Below are 21,753 nucleotides of genomic sequence, written 5' to 3'. Positions count from 1 at the left end.
AACGTCCCGATTCTGACCGCACGTAGTTGCAAATTTATAAATACCGCACAATCGAACGGACGTCCCACCTTCGCAGTGGTTTTACTGCTGGTCAGACCAAGATTATAAAACGAAGATGTGGTGTGATTAATTACCAAAGAGACACTTCTCCACCAGAGACCAAAATGACCTAAAGTAACAATTATAGGTCACCGTACGCCCTTCATCAATGGGCAAAGACCCATTTCTATTCCCCAGTAACCATATTTCTATTACCAAGTCATTGTTGTGGTTGACATTATGAAAATGCACTAAATAAACACCTTGTTTAGATTAACATAGAGACGAAAATTACTAAAGGTACAATCAAATCCGTAAGTCGACGAAAGACAACTCTCTACAAGAGACCAAATGACACAGAAATTAACAACTATAGTTTACCGTACGGCCTTCAACAATGAGCAAAGCCCATACCGCATAGGCCGATATAAAATGCCCCGAAATAACAATATAAAACGATTCAAACGAGAAATCTAACGTCATAATTTATGTACAAGAAATAAACGAAAAACAAACATGAAACAAGAGAGGTAACTCTAAAATAACAATATAACAAAATATGTCAATCGATGTTATTGTTCTTACAGAATCATCGATGTTCGTACAAAATCACTGATGAAATCGTTCGTACAGAATAATAGAAGAAATCGTTCTTTCAGAATCATTTATGAAATCGTTCTTATAGAATCATTCATGAAATCGTTCGTATAGAGTCTTTCATGAAATCGTTCTTTCAGAATCGTTAACATCGTTCTAACAGAATCATCGATGAAATCTTTTTTTTCAGAATTGGAAATAGTAAGATTATGATAGGAGCAAACGATTACTAAATTTACATTGACGTTTGTATTTAATGCACAATTTCATAGAGAGACACTGTACTAGCCGAATTCGTACAGACTAGTAATAATTTCCTTTTCTTGTCAAAGAATACTGCCGTCGGTGAGTTTAATCCATCTGATTGTCGTAAAAGTACCTGTCTATGCTGACCGTCAGGGGAAACGCATAGTAGAGTATTAGAAATGAATCCGGTGACAAATACGTGGCCTTCTCCGTCAACACTGAGGTCCTGTGGGAAATTGAGTTCATCATGGTTGAATTTGTACACTTGTTCATGGTCAATTGTTGTACAGTGTACAGTGTGTGTTGTATAGTGTGTATAGTACAGTTTATCAATGTCACCCGTCATGAACGTTTCCCTGGTAACATCAACCGGAAGTGTCTTCACTTTGTGTCCTTTCATGTCTAAAACTTGTATCCCGTCGCCAGCCACTGCTACACAAATATTTACTCCTGTAAATGATATCCCGGAACATTGTCCGGAAATGTTGAATTTATTTACAATTTTTCCCTTGTTGATATCAACGACTTCAACCAAACTGATGTCAGGTAGGGAGACGGCCACGTGACTTTTCTCCACTTCCGTAACGTCCCATGGCGAACAAGACAGTGGAATATCGCGCTGGAATACTCCAGATTCTGTATAGACTATCAAACGGTTATTATATTTGTCCGTCAAGACTATCCGTCCATCCCCAATTATAACACCACTGTTTATATAAAGGCCATTATCCCCCTTCTTTACAGCAATCTTTTTCTTCTGCTTGAGTTGCACTGGTTTGAAAATCCAAGGTACATCTACAAGTGGCGCCTTTGACGGTCCTAGTACCATAGAAATTCGACAAGGAGACTCGGTGATATGAATATTGCCAAAGCTTGGCAAAGCCATTAATAAGTTGTTTGCTGTGTCATCAAATGTAACAGACATGTCATACTTATGCAGGCTCTCATAAATGTTTTCTACGAAATTTTCTTGATCCAAAATCATTGTATGTATTTCACCCGTAGCTAAGAACAATTGTACGCCTGTTTTCTTTTCTTTTACCTGCTCAAAATTTGACTTGATTTCCTCAACTTTCCCTTGCTTTTGTTTTATTCTATCAGCTTGGATTTTTACATCACCTATGCACTTGTTGTATTTTGATTTTAACTCGCCTCGGAGTCTTTCTTCAATCTTATCCAGATATTCGTTAATCCCTCGTCTTTTTTCTGTGATTACATGTTCAAGTCTCTCCTTCTGTTGCTCTAAATCAGACAATACTCTTTCTCTACTGCGTTTGAAATTATCTACATTGATGCTGAAATTGTTAAGTCGTTCATCCAGATCTGAAAGAGCAGTTTTTGATTGAAAACCTTTTAGCGCGTCTTCAAATGCAACTACGCCTGCGCACCCTCCATGGGAGACAGTGACGCAGATTATACAACATGGCTGCTCGTGAGTGATGCAGTAGGCCTCGTACTTCTTGTTATGTGTGGTGCAACGTGATGGCACTTTGAAAGGATGCGACTCCATAAATTCATACTCCTGAACAGTGCAAAGGTGGTGCCCTCTAGTGGCCTTAGATGACTGGTGATGTTTGCGACAGTCCTTGCATAGCATCTCTTCACAATTTGTACACCAAAAGTCAGCATTTTTCAATGATCCGTGGAAATGACAAGGTTCGCATGACTTTGAGGACATTTCTACCTGAAATAAAACCAAATAAATGTTGGAAGGTACTAGTCATAAGTCGAAAGATAATGTTTATCCTTAAAATAATACAAACTGATCATCGCAACCTTGAATAAAAGAAAAGACCAGACTACCTAGTTAAGCGTTAAACAAAGTACAAAGATTGGATAAAATGTAACCACAACTGTGTGTTATCTTAAGAGTTAATACATTGTGAATCCACTGCAGTAGATCACTGTTCTCGAAAAGTATATTACTCCGATGTCATTTGATCTTTGGTAGAGATTTGTCTCACTTGCACATCTTTTTATTTTTATATTGATCTGTTAGTTCATCTTTTCATGTCACTTTACTTTGATGTCCTTTTGTATTTTGCATTATATTTGTTTACTGATTTGATTTAAAGGTAGTATTTATTTGATTTGATTTGAAATATCAGTAGCAATCGTATCAAATCTCCTTTTTTTCATCAGAAAAACGGATACATTTATTGCCGTAATAGTTATCCCATGAAGACGCGGTATGTCAGTGTAAGATCACCCCCGATGGCCGGAGGCCAGAGTGATCTAATACTGAAAGGCCCGAGGGTGATCTAACACTGACACACCAAGTCCGAATGGGATAACTATTTTACATCCCAGCTGTTTTAGATTAGACGAAAAATCTAGTTTAGAACGCCACACAACCATTATGATACACTTTATATATATTACTATCTAATGTATACCCTTAATGACCCCCGAACACGACGATTAAATATCATCGGAAACCGTGTCAATTCGCCCCACTGGCCAATCGGCCCATACTAAATCGCCACTTTATAAAAAATCGTCCCACTCTTGTTTACCAACTCGCCCCACTTTTGAAAAAGAGTTAAATCCCATTGAACAATCAGTCTGACAACTCACTTATTTACGAAAAGTGTTAAAACCCCACTGAATAAATGTATGTCAACTCGCCCAACTTGAAAATATCTTGCTTTCAATATCTTGCTTCCTGTAAGTATGTTAAAATACTGATTGTTCGTATTGGTGAAGTGGTTACTGTTGTTGCTTGATATGTTAAAGGTCTTGAGTTCGAATCCCAGCATGTACACTGGTCTGGTAGAACAAAAGACCTGGCCTTACGGTCATAAAACTTTCGAGCATGATTTTTGTACTCAGACTCGAAAATCAACCAATCAAATTGCTGGATTTCATGTTTCGAGCATGATTTTTGTGCTCAGAGCACTGAGCAAAGTTTTATGCCTTCAAGGCCTGGGATGTAAAATAAATGTTGATTGCCTGACGCCTGTATCATGAATTTTGAGGAGGAGGTAATGATATATACCGAACGATCCCCACATGTATATAATTTAACTATTTAGATAAAATAAAGATATGTTTTTGTCTTTGTAAAACTTTTCTTTAGACTACAACTGATATATATGGCGGGATTTTACAGTTCGTCTTATGGGTTCACGTGTTCAACTTAATGAATAATTCATTATTACGATGTAATGTTCTGGTAATCCTAAATGAATTTCTACACAACATATCCATTTGGAACCTTCTTTGTGTTTTATGTATTGCTATAATATTGAATCTCTGAACGCATCGCATTGAGCATATCAGCATATATGTATAAACATGCAATTTAAAGTTCATAAACTGTCCACTAATTGATTTTACAAAACAAAAAGTAAATGAATTTAAAAAGTAACAAATTGAATTATAACATATTGATATAGAACTATACCTGTATTGACCTGTTCGGCTTTTTACGTCTAACATTTAAATGTCGTGTTTATATTGTCAAGGTTTAGGAAAACGACCTTGGGGTTATTTCAGTTCATGTTTACGTTTAGTTTGTCGAATGAAATAATTCGATTAGGAAACCAATATCTAAATGAATTTTAAAAGGGGGAGGGCGGCATGATTTGTGGCGAGTATGAAAAAAATACAACTTATAAAAAAAGTCATTTAATTTGGTCTTAAGATTAGATAATGTACACAGTCAACCAGCGACAAATGTAACTCATCATGTTAAACAGGTGTATGTAGCAGAACCTTAATTTCTACATTTGAAAATGCCTGTACCAAGTCAGGAATATGACAGTTCTTGTCCATTCGTTTTTGATGTGTTTTGTCATTTGATTTCGCCATTTGATAATGAACTTTCCGATTAGATTTTTCTCTGAGTTCAGTATTTTCGTGATTTTACTTTTTACTATCCTTCAAAAATGTAGGTGTGAGACAATGCAATATAAATGCCATTATATGGCTTTATACATTGAAATTTTATGTAGCGTTTGCATTCAAAGGGACAAATCTCCTTTAATAGTAAAAGATCAACTGATTTTTGAATTCTTCCGACATTAATAATGCTAGTATAGACCGTTGATACAAATTTCGTAAATATCTGCCAGAATAGTACACTTTAGACTGCTTAAATGCAATTTTCTATAGAACTTAAATTTCTTAATAGGGACACGACTCCTGTAACAATAATCGGTCAGCGCCGATTTTCTAACTAGTACTAGTGATTGCAGATATAAACCTCCGTTAAAATTTGATGTCGATCCTATAGGAAAATGCAATCTTGAGACACTTACAATACAATTATCCATATACTTTTTATTAGCAATTATTCAAAAATAGTTGTTTGAACGGATTTTCGAACGTGTCTCATACATTGCTGATAAAAACCTAGTTATAGATGGCATACAAATGTGTGCTTACAAGACCGGCTTCTTTTCTTCTTAATTATTACGGATCCAAATTCAAGAAGTAACAGTGGTCGTTATACAGATTAAATGTTTAACTTATCTCTCTCTCAAATTATCCTGTTAATTTTGGCTGGCCAGCTCCTGATAAAAAATACAGTATTAAGTACAATTAATAACATACCTTTAATTACTTCGGTGAGAATGCTAGTTTAAAAAAAAATATTCAGTCAATCTTATCCCGGGAATCTTTATCACAAGTTTTGAGCATGCAGTATGCAGCCTAACATCAATATTGTACAGTCCTATAAACAATCAATACCTCTTCACCTGTTTATAGCCACTTTAAATAAAGAAAAGCTGTCAGAATTGATATATATTGTTTTCCTGGTAATTTATATCAAAATCAATACAGAGGTATCATATTTCTTTTATAAAAGTTTCCGGAGTGGGAGGCAGTGGTATAAAGGTTCAGAAGTGGGAGGCAGGGGTATAAATGGTCCGAAATAGCTCTGGTCATTTTGGTCATTTGACTTATTTGTAGAGCTTATACTTGCAGAACATTATTGATGTCTACTGTTTATCTCTATTTATAGTAATTTTCAAGATACATGTACCAACCAAATCTTCAAAATTTCCATAAAATTACCAATTCAGGGGCAGCAACCCAACAACAGGATGTCTGTTACGTCTGAAAATGTCAGTGCAGATAGATATGACTAGATGAACAGTTTTACACCTGTCAGATTTGCTCTAAATACTTTGGTTTTTGACATAAAAGCCAAAATATATATTTTACCCCCATGTTTTTTTTAGCCATGGCAGACGTTTTGGTGAGCGGTCCGGGTCATCGAACACATTTTTTTTTGTAGTTTCAGAGGAGAAGATTATTGTAAAAGTAAAAACAGACGACGACGACGACGGACGACGGACGCCAAGTGATTTTTCTCATGTTAGTCTTGACTTTCCCTTCGTCCCCTTCAATCGTTCACCCACGAAAAATTACTTATTTAATATAGTGTTCAATTTGTTCTCGTTATAAATACTGATGTTACATGTGCCAACTGACGTTATGGCTTATGTTTTTTTTCTGTGTCGTTAGGTTCCTGTCTCATTGAACCAAATCGCATATAAACATTCACTTATAGTCATACCATCAATCAGTTAAATCAACCTATACCAGCATGTGCCTGTACGACTTTATATAAAAGATATGTTGCGGAGTAAAATGTGACGATCAATTACAACGAACTAGTATACACATTTTTCTAGGGGCCAGGTGAAGCCCGCCTTCGGTGCGGGATTTTCTCGCTGTGTTGAGTGCCAATTGATGGCCTTCGGCTGTTTTCAGCTCTTTGGGCGGATTGATGTCTCTTCGACACATTACCCATTTACATTCTCAAATTTATCAACAATTTCTCTTCCATGCCCTCGATCATATTTTTTTGTACTGGAAATATTTTGAATATTTTATCAGCCAGACTTGTATATAGCAACTATAGATCGACGTAGAACATGTTTTATATTTGTTTAATCAATTGTTGAAGGTTAAATGAATTACTTATTAATTAAACGTTATCGCACTCTTTGAGTACCTACTATAGCTTGAAAGAATTATTGAATAAAAAATTAAACTTATAAACCAAGTCACGAAGTATAGGGAAAGTATTCCTGTTTTTATATAGTAAATTAAAAATAGCTGAATTCCAAAAGATATAACTTTTATTTTTTTAAGAGGAATAGATGCAAATAAATTTAAAAACGTCCAAGAGTCAATGTGAAATTTAAAGAAATGGATATGGAGTTTTTATGTAATACTGATTTTTCTATTGATAAAAATACAATTAAACAAATTGAACATGAAAATTTTTGTAGATATAAAGAGAAGTGGTACTCTGACTTAATGTACAATGAAAGAAGTAAATTGCGAACGTATAGAATGTTTAAGCAATGCTTTAATAGAGAAAAATATTTATGTATTAATATGCCTGGAAAATATAAGAGTGCATATGCTAAATTTAGATGTGGTGTTGCACCAACTGGTCGATAGAAGGCATTGTGGTTGACAATAGATTATGTTTTAATGAGCAATGTAAGAAAAATAACATTATTGAAGATGAGAAACATGTCTTAATTAACTGCCCAGTATATGCAGATTTACGAGCTATTTTATTTAGACATGCTAGCTCTTTTAATTGTGATTTTGTTAATTTGTCTGATGATGATAAATTCAAATTTTTATTCACTGATGAAAATGTGTGTTACTTTTTAGCCAAAATCTGCTATGATGTATTATTAAAAAGAAAAGGTATTTTATATAATTGTAGATAATAATGTGTTTTGTAGAAATGTTGTTTTTTTATAGTCTCTCATAACTCTTTTTAGAGTGGCTCATGTTGTTTTAAATATTATTGTTATTTTATTAATGTATAAATGTATGTCAATTTTGAGGTGAGACTCTAATAAAGTATTTGTCTTGTCTTGTCTTGTCCATTGGCAGATATTTTGGGAATATTCATGAAAAGAGGTAAACAAATATATGTTCATTGAAAAAAGTGTTTTTTTAGGGGGGGGGGGGATGCGGGTTGAATTTTTTATAACAAATGATAATGTTTGCGTTGTCCGAAATAATAATAACAACCTGAATTGGTAGCTAGTATTAAGACTTCATTTTGTAAGATAAAATACAAATTAAGTCAAGTTCTTTTGATTTACAGTATCGTATTTATAAAAAATCTTATATATAAAATATAGCATGAAATGATCATAAATGGAATCTTAGGTATTACATGACTGACTTTTAATCACATCGAGTCTATAAGCAGTATAAAATAAAAATTGAGATACTTACTAAAATAAGGAATTCTTTGAGGTACTTCCGGAATACATCAATTGATTGACGTCACGTCTTATTACCGCTCAATAGTTTTTCGCCGTCTCCCGCCAATTAAACATTATTTTGTTTATAGCATTTCGCCTAATCCAGTCACACGTTCCAACCAGCGCTTGCAGACTACATACTAGTACCTCAATGAACTTGAGCAAGAACCGAAAGGTTAATTTGCTTCAAAGTTGAATCTTTTTTTTAAAACAGATCGACGACTTTAACCTAGGATGAGGATTTCAATTTTCCAATGGTGAAATTTCCACTTCCGAAGATTATAAGGAAACTGGCTTGTCATGTATTTTTTGACAGATTTTCGGAATCCTCTGGTTTTATCCATGTGAATGCCTTGAACAAATTTTCCTGGTGACCCTATTTTTCTTTTTGTAAACCTTTTACATGTATAATGATCAGCCATCTGTAAAAGTCTTATCAAATTTTAATTATTTTTTAATAATTTTTTAGAACTTAAACTTGTCAATGATAAAGCTATGAAAAGTCAAGAGAGAATGTTTTCCCGCCAAAATTTCAATGGCTTATGTAAAACAAGCACGGTGACCTATATATTTTTTTTTTGCTTTTTGGATTCCTTTATTAATCCCCTATCAATATAAACTAGTGTTTTGAATAGTTAATTATTTTGAAACTGAGAAGCGAACTCCCTTAATTTACACTTTTTCACAACAAATTGAGTTTCATATTTAGATTGATACGTATCCACTGTGAATGTTCAACCGCATTATAGGGACTAAATCAAAATGTATGCATTCTTAAAAGAAAATATACCTCATCCGGTTATGTAGAAGAACAACGACATTGAACGTTATACAATCTTTATTAACCTGCCAAAGGGACATTTATGGCTTCTACACACAAATCTTGTTGATTGTGTAGAACGTCAAAGGTCTATTGTAACGTCACAATACTCAGGGGCACTGACAACGTCAAAATACGGCGTAAAAGGGCGATTTTGGCGGGAATGAAACAAACTGAATATAATGCTTTAAAAAGTATACTTTAAACGGATGTCAAGAAATGATACAGGATCATAAGCTTGTTAGTACTATAATACAAACTTATTTAACGTGTTTACTAATTATCTACTTCGACATTTTCATGTAAAATGTTGCATTCTTTCGAGAAATTTGTTTTACGTTTTTTTTTCGTACATCTATCAATCATAATATCTCATATAAATCAAAAATCTTATATCCCTGATAAATAATCATAAAAAAGGGGGTTCGCGGGTCTAAATCATTTATATAGGATTTCTCTATATTTTTCTATAAATGAACTTTATCTTATAGTTAATAGAAAAATAAAATAAAAAAGTGTGGTCACCGTTCATTTGCGCTCACAATCTGCCTTCGAAAGAAGCATACATTTTTGTAAAGGTGTTTTTTTTCTGTTGAAGTAATAGGATAAATAAAGGTAATATCGAAATAAAAAAAAAAAATTTATTACAGAAATCGCTAAAATTTTACAATAATTTAGTTTAAGTACAGCTTATATGGAAATTATACTTAAAAAAATAGGTCACCGATGAGTTGAAGAAGATAATTCAATTTTAGAGCCAAAAAATGGCATTTTTCCACCAAAGGGAGATAATTTGGAACTTTTTTAATGATGTATACATTTTGAAAGTCATCTGGGGCCAACACGAATTGATTGTTTTGAATGATTTTTGTACCATATGATAAAGTAACAACTACAAAAGGAAATAAATAAAATTTGTAATGAAAAACAAATGTTTGATTTTTTTCTGAAATTTTTATACCCTCAAGCTTAATAACTCACAAACGTATTTTTAAGTAATTTGAGTAGCTCTTAATATCAATAGCCAATTTATCATTGATTTTATGTTATTTGTTTATTTTATTGTTTACTTTATTAAATATTAAATTATGGTTGTAATGTTATCATGTAGATATGTTTATGTTATAACGCTTTTGAGAACAATATACCATTTGAAAAAAAATTATTTCAAGAGAACTGAGTTACAGCCATCATCATAGCATAATAAGATGCAGGGAGGATGGAAGTATATGGTCGTGCACCTGCTTTCTTTCGTTAAGCAGTAAACAGTGGCGGATCCAGAACTTTTCATAAGAGTGGGTGATAATTGACCTAGAAAATGGGGGGGGGGGGGGGGGGGGGGCTCAAGTCGTGCTTCAGTGATTCACTATATAATCAACCAATTTTTTTCCAATAAAAAAAGGGGGCTGGGCACACCATCCCCAGGCCCCATGAACCCACCTATGGTACACAATGCCGAGAGATCGTCCATTTTAGACATGTATAAACACACCTCTTCGTTCAGCGAGAGTAAATATTTAAATGTGCTCTCGGCACATGTAAGGACACTTATTTTCACATATGATTCTTGATGTCATGTTTACAATAAATGGTGACGGTGTTGTATTTCATTGTTTATGTTTCTACAAAATGGACACAAATATACCAGAGGGACATTCAAATTATAGATTAAAAATAAACTGACAACGCCATGGATAAAAAAGAAAAAAAAAACCCCACCAAATATACGAATAATAGTTTACATCACACAACATAGAGAACTAAACACTAAGAAACATGAACCCCGCCAAAACCTTGTGGCACCCCTCGTGTTGCTCATGTTTTTATAAACCCGGTCTCAAGTCTCATACAGTAGTCGATAGGTCACATTCTTACTGTATGTCATATCTTAAAAAGTTGACGACATTGTGGTTACGACATTGGGAACATCTCCGCTATCATCTGCGAAACTGATATTGCATAACCATCAGCCACCTCGTGATTAAGTCTGTAAAATTTACGAAGGGATGATTTCAACTTCACCAGTTGGAACTCTTGATTTAATAAATTCGTTGTGAGCAGCAATCCTATATCAAGGAAATCATGATAGAAAATACAAGCCCGGGCATATCATATCAATTGGGAGTATCAATTGGGAGATATATACGCTATTGGAATGTTGCAACATACATGTAGAAATGGAAAGTCTACAATTAGGAAGCTGCAATCATCTCTTTTGTTTTAAAGTTTAAGGTTTAAACAGTATTTTATTCAAATATAGGCAACGTACAACGTCTATGTAAGCCTTCTCCATGACTTTGGTCAAAAGTCATAAAGTTTTGTTTCCAACTGACCCTCATTGCCAATTTTTATATGTAAATAAAGATATGAGGCAGACTTAACTTTATCTGTTGTGTCCTTTTTCTCTATTGAATTTGATAGATGCGTTCATCAAATGTTGAATTATTTATTGATAGACCATCATCTATATCTTTAGCGGAAAGGACAGTTAAATGATACTGCTAAATTCTTTTCTTTCTTCATTAGAAATTTCTGTACTCATAAGATTCCGGAACAAATCGGCAAGAAAAGGGACACATTTTGTGCCCATGGGAATGCCGATAGGCTGTTGAAAACACATCCTCCAATCGTTACAAATATGTTGTCAATCAAGAAATCCAGTATCTTTATAATAAAGTCACTTTCAGACAATTTTTATACCAGTGCACGATTTCGCCGATATTGTCAACTTCGTTCATTCATGGTTTTATACCTGCTCGCAACATTGTCAATGTCAGCGATGGACTAAAGTATGAAGCGATATCAACAACGTTGTAAAAAAAAAATTTCGACACTTTTTTTCGTCGGGATATCGTCAATTTCAGCGATGTAGACAGGAGTATGAAACGATATCGATAACATGGTACAATATCGTGTCGACATTGTCTACTTCGCGATATCGTCAATGTCAACGATGAAGACAAGAGTATGAAACGATATCGATAACATGGTACAATATCGTGCCAACATTGTCTACCTTGCGTTATCGTATATGTCAACGATGTAGACAAGAGTATGAAATGATATCGACAACGTTGTACATATTGTGTCGGCATTGTATACCTTGCGTTATCGTAAATGTCAACGATGAAGATAGGAATATAAAGAGATATCGACAACGTGGTACAATATCGTGTCAACATTGTCTACTTCGCGATATCGTCAATGTCAACGATGTAAACAAGATTATGAACGATATCGACAACGTTGTACAATATTGTGTCGGCATTGGCTTCTTTGCGATGTCGACAAAACCGGTACTACTTCATACACTGGACATAAATGGAAAGAGAGAGATGTTTTAAAGTACAAGATACATGTATCTTCGTTGACCATTATTTTTTATAAAACAAAGCAAAACCAACTCTTTCAATTTGTCGTTTAGTTGGAAATGGGTAATACTTATATGTATAGTGTAGAAAAGTCAAATGTTTTATTACTATTGCAAGATGAAAGAAACTTAGATTGTATGAATTCTTAATTTTTTTTGGATGTTTAAGTATACACGTCTAAATCACGCCACCTTAATATGCAGTTTCACAATGACTTTGAAGCCCAGCTTTGATTGCTGATAACATTGATATAACTAATTGTAAAAGAGGTTTCGGGGAGCACTTGGAAGACCCAGTTCTTTGAAACGATAGTTGATTGTAAGGGCATGTGACAAGAAAAGTCTCGAGTGCGATACATTCGTTATACAGTTCACTTTGTTCGTGTTGTTTATCCTTTAGTTTTCGATGTTGTGTCATGTGTACTATTGTTAGTCTGTTTGTCTTTTTCATTTTTAGCCATGGCGTTGTCAGTTTATTTTCGATTGATGAGTTTGACTGTCCCTCTGGTATCTTTCGTTTCTTTTTTCACTACTGAGCCCTCCGGCCCATAGAGGGTTAGTAAAATCCACAGAAGATTCGGACTTCGGCCTAACCCCCTATTGATTTTACTAACCCTAGGTGACATTAGGGCACCAAATAACTTATGATATACCTTTATCTTTAAAAACAGCTCTTAATCTGACAAAAAGATCTCAATTTGTATACGCCCGGGACGGGACGTATTATGGTATACCGTTGTCCGTCCGTCCGTCCGTCGTCCACACTTCGGACAATAACTCAAAAACACCTTCACCAATTTCCATGAAACTTAAGTGAATTGTTTATATCTATTGATGTAAGCTCCCTTTCAATTTTTATAAATTTCAGTTCTTAAGTTTGGGATTTATGGGGCTTTATTCATAAAAAAGGGTGATTTTTAACAATTGGACAATAACTCCAAAAAGCTTTCACCAATGTCCATGAAACTTTGGTGAATTGTTTATATCTATTGACGTAAGCTCCCTTTCGTTTTTTTTATTTCAGATTTTAAGTTTTGGATTTACTGGGCTTTATTCATAAAAAAGGGGGGATTTTCAACACTTCGGACAATAACTCAAAAAGGCTTTCACTAATGTCCATGAAACTTTGGTGAATTGTTTATATCTATTGATGTAAGCTCCCTTTCAATTTTTATAAATTTCAGATTTTAAGTTTTGGATTTATTGGGCTTAATTCATAAAAAAGGGGGATTTTTAACACTTCGGACAATAACTCAAAAAGGCTTTCACCAATGTCCATGAAACTTTGGTGAATTGTTTATATCTATTGATGTAAGCTCCCTTTCAATTTTTATAAATTTCAGATTTTAAGTTTTGGATTTATTGGGCTTAATTCATAAAAAAGGGGGATTTTTAACACTTCGGACACTAACTCAAAAAGGCTTTCACCAATGTCCATGAAACTTTGGTGAATTGTTTATATCTATTGATGTAAGCTCCCTTTTAATTTTTATAAGTTTCAGATTTTACATTTCCGTGTTATGAATTTTTAAAGGGGGGATATTTCCAATTTTGGGACAAAAACTAACACTTTCACAAAATTTTATGTATGGATGAAAAATTAAGAAAACAAACTTAGTTAGATTTGAGGTAGCCTTAATAGTGCCAATTTTTTTGTGCATTTTTATTTATAATTTGGGGGGGGGGGGGGGGTAGGGGTGTATTTGACAGGGCTCACACTATTTCTAGTTGATCATATAAATTCATTTAAAGCATAAAAGACAAGTTAAAAGAGCAACGGGCGTATCATGCGCTAAAGCACAGCCCTTTATTCTTTTATTTTGTTCATCCGTCATTTCTGAAAAGCAAATATGGTTTGAATACAATTCGGAAGACATAAATGAATTATCAGTGTTTGCTCCCTTTTAGTGCTAGGCTTTCAACCATCAATTGAATTATGCACAATTTCGAGAAAAAATACTAGTATTGGGTTGTGTTTTTGCTACTTCTTTATCTTATCAACTGGTGACTGAAAGAGAATTAATATTATCAATCAAAATAATTTACCAATTAAAATTCAACTTTAGTAATTTAAATACAGCGTTATTATGATATACACATATGGACGTGTTATGCATGATGAATTTTACCTGGAGTGAGGTTCCTTTTATTTATATTTGTATGTTGGTAACTAAGTTAGTGAACAAGGTAAGATGTTTTAAAGCTTAGCCAGCAGGTTCATTGTATTATATTTATGATACATATTAGTAGCTCAAATGTTAGACAGTGGGACAATTGGCCATCAAGCGCGGATCCTTCGCTTTTTGTGTTTTTCGATGTGTATATGTAAAGCAAAATTATATCCGGGTGAAATTTGATCCGGAGTAAAAAAATGTCACAGTAGTTGTTGTTATTTATTTATCCGGAGGAAAATATTTCCCTGGGATATTTGTTCCATCTCTATGAAATAAGTTCCACACTTTACCTGTTGAAATAAGTTCTGGATTGGTGAAATTTGTTCCTTACCTAATGAAATAAGTTCTATGTTTGAGAGATTTGTTCCTTACCTGGTGAAATAAGTACTGGGTTGGTGAAGTATGTTCCTTACCTAGTGATATAAGTTCCGGATTTATGAGATTTGTTCCTCACCTGGTGAAATAAGTTCCTTGTCCGTGAAATATGTTCCACTGGTTAAACAAGTTATCATTTTGCTAAGTATTTGTCATCAGTGAGTTTAAAGTCATTTTAAAAAACATGTATTATATTGATAATGTAATAAATAAAAAGTGTAAACATCCAGTTTGGATCATGTGGAGTAAAGCATTTTTTTTAGTCATGGCGTTGTCAGTTTATTTTCTATGTATGAGTTTGATTTTTCCTCTTGTATCTTTCGTCCCTCTTTTAATCAATTAAAATCAACCTACATTGAACGACTATCTTTTTTATTTGCAGTCATGGCAGATAACGAGCTTTGTGCAGGTTGTCTCAGAGATAACGAAGAAGAGATTGCTGTCATGTGGTGTAATGATTGTGAAGAACCTGTGTGTCGAACTTGTAGTAAAGTTCATAGGAGATTTGCTTTACCTCATGACGTCATTGAAATTAAAGATATATCCAACGTTAGCAAAACCATGCCCAAAATATGTAAAGAACATGCCGGACAGAAGTTGCTCCTTTTTTGTGTACATCACGATAAAATATTGTGTCCTGTTTGCTTATCCGAAACACATAAAGAGTGTGACATTAACCATATAGAGAAAGCTTCCAATGGAATCAAGGAGAGCTCAGCAATATATGATCTGAAAGAACGAATACACAACCATAAAGGTGTTATAGAAAAGGTGAAAGAGGAATACAATGAGCTGTCCAGTAAGATAAACCAGGAAAAGGAGCAGCAACAAAAACGACAAAATCAATTACGGTCAATCATTGAAGACCGTTTGAACAAATTGGATAAATATATAGAAACCCATTACAACCAAGGCGTTGACAAAATATCAAGTAATACAGAACGATTGACGTCTCTAGCACAAATAACCCAAGCCAACCTGCAAGATATTGAAAAGGCAGAAATAGATGAGAGCGAAGTCAACTTATTCCATCTCGTGAAACATCTCGATACCAGTCAACTGTCAGATGAGGAAAATCTTCAGCTTTTAGAGAATGATATTAGCAATATATCGTTACAGTTTATTCCTGAGAATTTTATAGACAAAGTAGACGCAATGTTTAATGAGTTTGGTCAGGTTGCTCAAACGCCGTCATTAAAAAGCCAGAAAAGTTCGAATAAGATCCGGCAGTCACAGTTACGTGTGCATTTAGATGAACAACAAAGTCTTGAAAAAACAGGAATTTATCGCGCCGAGGAGTGTACGAAGTTTTATGCATGTTGCTTCAGCGAAAACAACAAGGTTGGAGTAATCGAAGAGCAATCAATTGACGATCATAATGAGATCGGTTCTACAACTGAAACTATATACTTGCGAATCATAAACCTGAAGGATTGCAAGTCTCGCGCTTTCAAACTCGACCGTAAATATAATTCCATATGTAAAGATGCTATATGTTGGTTCGATCAAAACAACATATTGATTGTTCAGGATGATAGTGTTCATGTTATTGATGTTGAACTAGAGAATATTTTCCGTACAATTAAAGTAATTCACTTCAGTGGTAAACCGTCAATATGGCGAGTAACCTGCCAATGGATAACTTGTATCGATAGTCAGATTTTGGTATTTTGTGATGGCAGATGGATTTCCAGAATCGATTACAATGGAAAAAGTGTGAAAAGTGTAAAGTTTGAAGAGAATGTTTATGACCTGGATGTATTTGATAATAAAATATACTGCTCGTTCGAGAACTTGCACGAAATCAAATATACAACGTTCACTAATGATACTCAAACCTGCTACACTAGCTTAGATCTGAGAAAAAGCTGTAGAATTGCAGCTGGAGATAATTTGATATTCCTCATGGAGAAGGAAAGAAACATCATCTATAGAATAGATCTCCAGACCAAAAAACGTTCTACGTTTCATAAGGATGAGATCACCAACCCAACACATATCAATTTCAATGATAAAACTAAAGAACTAGCAGTGACATTTGACGAAGGGAACAGTTTGAAAATATTTAGTGCATAGATGTTATATGCAAATAACGCAACTGATGCAGACAATTGTGGGAGTTTATATTAACAAATAACCGTTTTTTTCGAAATTATATTTTAGCAATTTAAAACAATTAGTGTTGTGATATGTACACTGGTGTGATTCTTGAAACCGTCATTAACTGAATACTATATGTGCATGATAAATGTCTAAATATGCGTAAAAGATAACAGTCGGATATAGGCCCAATTAAGAATTAAGTATGAAAAAACGAAAGGTTAAAACTACGAGACAAACAGAATACAATCACTTATACATCACACATGATACTAAACAGTGATCATCAAAACCCTTAGCGAAGATCTTGGATGGCTTCAGAAGCAGAGGCGGATTTAGAGGGGGGGCCCAGGGGGCCCGGGCCCCCCCTTTTTGGGAAAAAAATTGGTTGCTTATATAGGGAATCATTGAAGCATGACTGGAGCGGGCCCCCTCTTAGGTCAGTCAGTGGGCCCCCACTTATGAAAATTTCTGGATCCGCCACTGAGAAGCGCACGAAAGTGTGAACAGTTTTTGCTTAGCGGTCACTAATATTTCTAAACACAACTTTACTGGGATTGATGATAAGGAACACATCTATCATCTCTAATACAAATGGTTGCTTGTCCTTTTTCTGTTTGGCTCTCTAATATTAAACATATGTAATACAATGGTGACTCAGATACCCGTATGTTACAAGGGGAGAACCAGACTATCTCTCATCTTTTTTTTTTATTAAGTAACTTTCCCTACGCGTCACACTACCACTTTTACCAATCAGCATTATTTAAACCACACATAAAAAGTAAAATCACAAAAATACTGAACGTAGAGGAAAATGAATTCGGAAAGCCCATAATCACATTGCAAAATCAAATAACAAAACACATCAAAAACGAATGGACAAAAACTGTCATATTCCTGACTTGGTACAGCATAGTAATTTGAATTTTTATTTTTTTATTAAAACTAGCAAATTAACGTTTTTGTCTTTCTTTAGTTTGAATGAGCCCAGGGATCTGGCGCAAATAAAGTAGATTGTTGACAAACGTATAAAATAAATTATTTAGATAACTATGAAGAAACTCTGTTTATCTACAAAGACACATAAGATATGAACTAACATATTCAAATAATAAATGTCCTATAGCACTATATGATAAGACATCATAAAACGCAAAGCAAAAGCTTTTTGTTGTGACCATCTATATATCAGAAAAAGACGTAAGACCATTTAGTTGAAATTAGACTTCTAAAAATGTTAATAGCAATCACAGAACTGGTTAACTAAATTATTAAAAGCTTTATGATCCCGCTGTATCAACATTCAGCAAGGGTTTAAAAAATGTAAGCATGCTATACCATTTTGGTATGTTTTCACATGTATTTTTCATCAATCTCCTGCTTACCGAATATATACTTATAACGGGATATCATTTAAGTGAGTAATTATAGTTAACTGTTCTACTTGTATTACCTTTTGGTTTGTCATGATAAAAAGGCGCCCATGTGTGATGACATCACATTGAAAGAACACATCTTTCATACAAGTGAGAGGTTTAGCTATTATAGCTATAACACCAGGTTTAATCCACTAATTTCTAAATAAGAAATTCCTGTACCAAGTCAGGAATATAACAGTTGTTATCCATTCGTTTGATGTGTTTGAGCTTTTGATTTTGCAATATGATTACTTGTCATATAAATGCCAGAATTACAATGATTGTACGCCAGACAAGCAATTCGTCTACGAGATATTCACCAGTGACGCTCAAATAAAACAAATTAAACAGGCCAAATAAAGTACGAACTTGAAGAGCTAGCATTCCGACTGGTTCTACCAAAAACAGCCAAGGTAATCTATTCCTATTCTATTCAAAGAAAGGTAACTCTATATAATCTGCAGATAATTACATTGTTTCTGACTGTGTAAATCTGGTTCGCATACCTGATACCTACGGTGTATAACAATCTATGGAATTATCATACATAAGCCTCCCCAAATATATTTCTTCGCGCTTTATGTATCAAATGATAGAATTACACATTAAAACAAACGGTAATACATTTTATGGAAAAGCAGTGGAGTTGAAAAAGTAAAAAGGTAGGTACGATAACCAATATAGCATATGCATACAGAAGCCAGTTGTTCATTGGTTCTCGTTTGTTTTTTTGGTTCATATGTGATTCTCGTTTTTATATAGATTAGACCGTCGGTGTGTCCTGATTGGATGGTTTACTTTTTATTCAATGTTTGGGACCATATTGCTTAATGTTTGCTGTGATCGAAGGCTCCGTTATGTAGGCCGTACTTTGACATTTTGTGTTTTACTTTTTACCTTTATGGATTGCTGTTCCGTTAAACAATCGTAATACACCGAATGCTACCCTAATACGTGGTGTAAGCGTTCTTCACGGCTACTTTTGCATAGGTACTATTTATGTACCACACATTTATAGTACTGGAAATCTACTTTTAATATTCAGTACTATTGTGTTACTTACGAATTATTGTAATACTTAAGTACCTGTATTTTACAGTATTTGATTTGTACTTGAAATTTAAGTACTACAGATTTTTGGTTGCACGGTTACATTTTCAGCATTTTGAACGTTTGTCTTTTTCAAATCTCATGAAGTTATAATGTTCCAACATGAAATACTGTGATCATTTTGGTATCATTGTTGTACCAATATTTTGAGTACAAATCAAGTACTGGAAAATACAAGTACCTTAATATTACATTATTGTAAAGTTAAGAAATAGTACTAAATATTACAAGTAAATTTCCAGTACTACATATTTTAAGTACAGACATAGTACCTATGCAAAAGTAGCTGTGTAGTACGGCATAGTTATCCAGAAGTACCTTAGAAATCCTTTGGGACTACGAATAAGAACGGATTAATACGGTTTTAATAGGGACTCAATCGGATTAGTACGTTCTAATACTGTTTAATAAGGATATACTACGTTGTGTGCTCCGTGGTCAAATTTTGCCCATGTTCAAAACTTGAATTTTCACGTAAATACAAATAATACTACGCATGACTAAGGCTACGATGCGGAAATCCACGGACCAATACAGATTGCCACGAATGTCGCCGGATCGTATCCGCAGCTAATCCGACGTCAAGTCCGTAAATGTTTGACCTAATGCATCAGCAACAATTCATCAAAGCAGTATACTCCTCAAGTTTCATACTTCCTGTTTCCCGACCTCATTTTGTTTTCGTACATCCATACATTCATACATGAAGTGTTTGTGGTAGAAATCTAATAGTAAGTAACAAGATTCATAGATGTTGTACCTGTCAGTTCCTTTCTTACTTCTTGTCTACCAACTGAACAAAGTATAATAACAAAAATATTCCAAACTCAAAGTGAAAATAAAAACAAAAAGTTGTTTATAAAATTTAAAGCACAAAGAAATCAAAGGAATGAAAACCAACTGATACCATTTTGTTATGTATAGGTTCTACTCATTGTTGAAATCGTACAGTGACATTTAGTAAATAATATCGGGTTAATTTGGTCTCTGCTGCATGTTATCTCATTGGCATACCACATCTCCTAATTTTTATAAAATCTCTCACGGCAAAAAAAAATTCGAACATTACAATTTTAGTCTGCATTAATCAACTCGTATATGTCAAAGTTAAATAAATAATTCACAAAAAAACCCACAACAAAATGTCCAAATTTGAAACGGTTTGAATCGTTTTAAAACGTTATATGTGCAAGGGGGAGGGATTCGCCCCTGGTCACCTATCAGTGCTTGGTCGTGGACCAACTAGTGCCCTAGGCAGCCCCCAGACCCCTCGCCCTTAATTCTAATTAATACTGATATACTCGTTTCCTAATAGTCCAATATCATCATTTTATAAAGCATTACTTCTATAAAATACAATTATTATCTTATCGACAGTTTAATTAAATTGTTTTTTATATTATAAAGTAACACCTAAAGAAAATTAAGCAACATTATAATCAATAGTGACTCAATCGTTACATAACAGTTTAATATTATCATCTTTAATTCTCATAAAAAAAGCACAAGTTAAAGACCAAATTACTATTAACGCATGCCCGAATATACGCTTCCCAATTCATGCATTATGCATATGATATATACATATCGACGTTATATGCATCAAGTATTTTACCTGGAGTGAGTTTTTTTTTATTGATATTGGTATGCTGGGTAACTTAGTCAGAGAACAAGGTAAGATACTTAAAGCTAGGCATACTAATTAACTGTCCTATATTTATGATAAGTAAAAGGCACCCGAATAACAGCAGGACAAATAGATTGTCGAAAAATAAGCAGTGATATCCGGAAATATTCATTTAAATATATCGATCAAGGGTTCGACTACTTGAGATCTTCATGTGAGTGCTGAATCAGCTGCATTGAACTCAAACATGTAAGGCGAAGGGTAAGGTTTTTAAAATGCGTTCTATAATATTGGCGGTATAATTAAATGTGTTGATTGTTGTAATGTAATTTCATTATTCCGTCAAATCTATCAAATCAATAATACTTTATCGTATTAACACTTATGACAAAAAGTAAAATCACAAAAATACTAAACCCGGAGGAAAATCAAATCGGAAAGTCCATAATCACATGGCAAAATCAAATAACAAAACACATCAAAAACGAAGAGACAAGAACTGTCATATTCCTGACTTAGTTCATGCATTTTCAAATGTAGAAAATGATGGCTTAAACCTGGTTTTATAGCATTAAACCTCTCACTTTGTACGACAGTCTCATCAAGCCTGTAATTCAGTGG

General features: G+C 34.0%; 1 long non-coding RNA gene across 1 annotated transcript; it reads right to left on the bottom strand.

Moving 5' to 3' along the window:
• Window positions 1-866: 866 nt before the first annotated feature.
• Window positions 867-4,567, bottom strand: LOC143059509 (uncharacterized). The gene is made up of 2 exons (XR_012973497.1): window positions 4,289-4,567; window positions 867-2,566 (listed from the first exon to the last, which is right to left on the bottom strand). It is a non-coding gene; the product is annotated as an uncharacterized LOC143059509 (long non-coding RNA).
• Between the last annotated feature and the right edge of the window lie 17,186 nt (window positions 4,568-21,753).

This window comes from Mytilus galloprovincialis, chromosome 14 (assembly GCF_965363235.1).
Source record: "Mytilus galloprovincialis chromosome 14, xbMytGall1.hap1.1, whole genome shotgun sequence".
In the NCBI taxonomy this organism is placed as follows: Eukaryota; Metazoa; Mollusca; class Bivalvia; order Mytilida; family Mytilidae; genus Mytilus; species Mytilus galloprovincialis.
The sequence above is the reverse complement of the archived record's forward strand: the minus strand, read 5'-3'. Positions and strand labels throughout refer to the sequence as shown.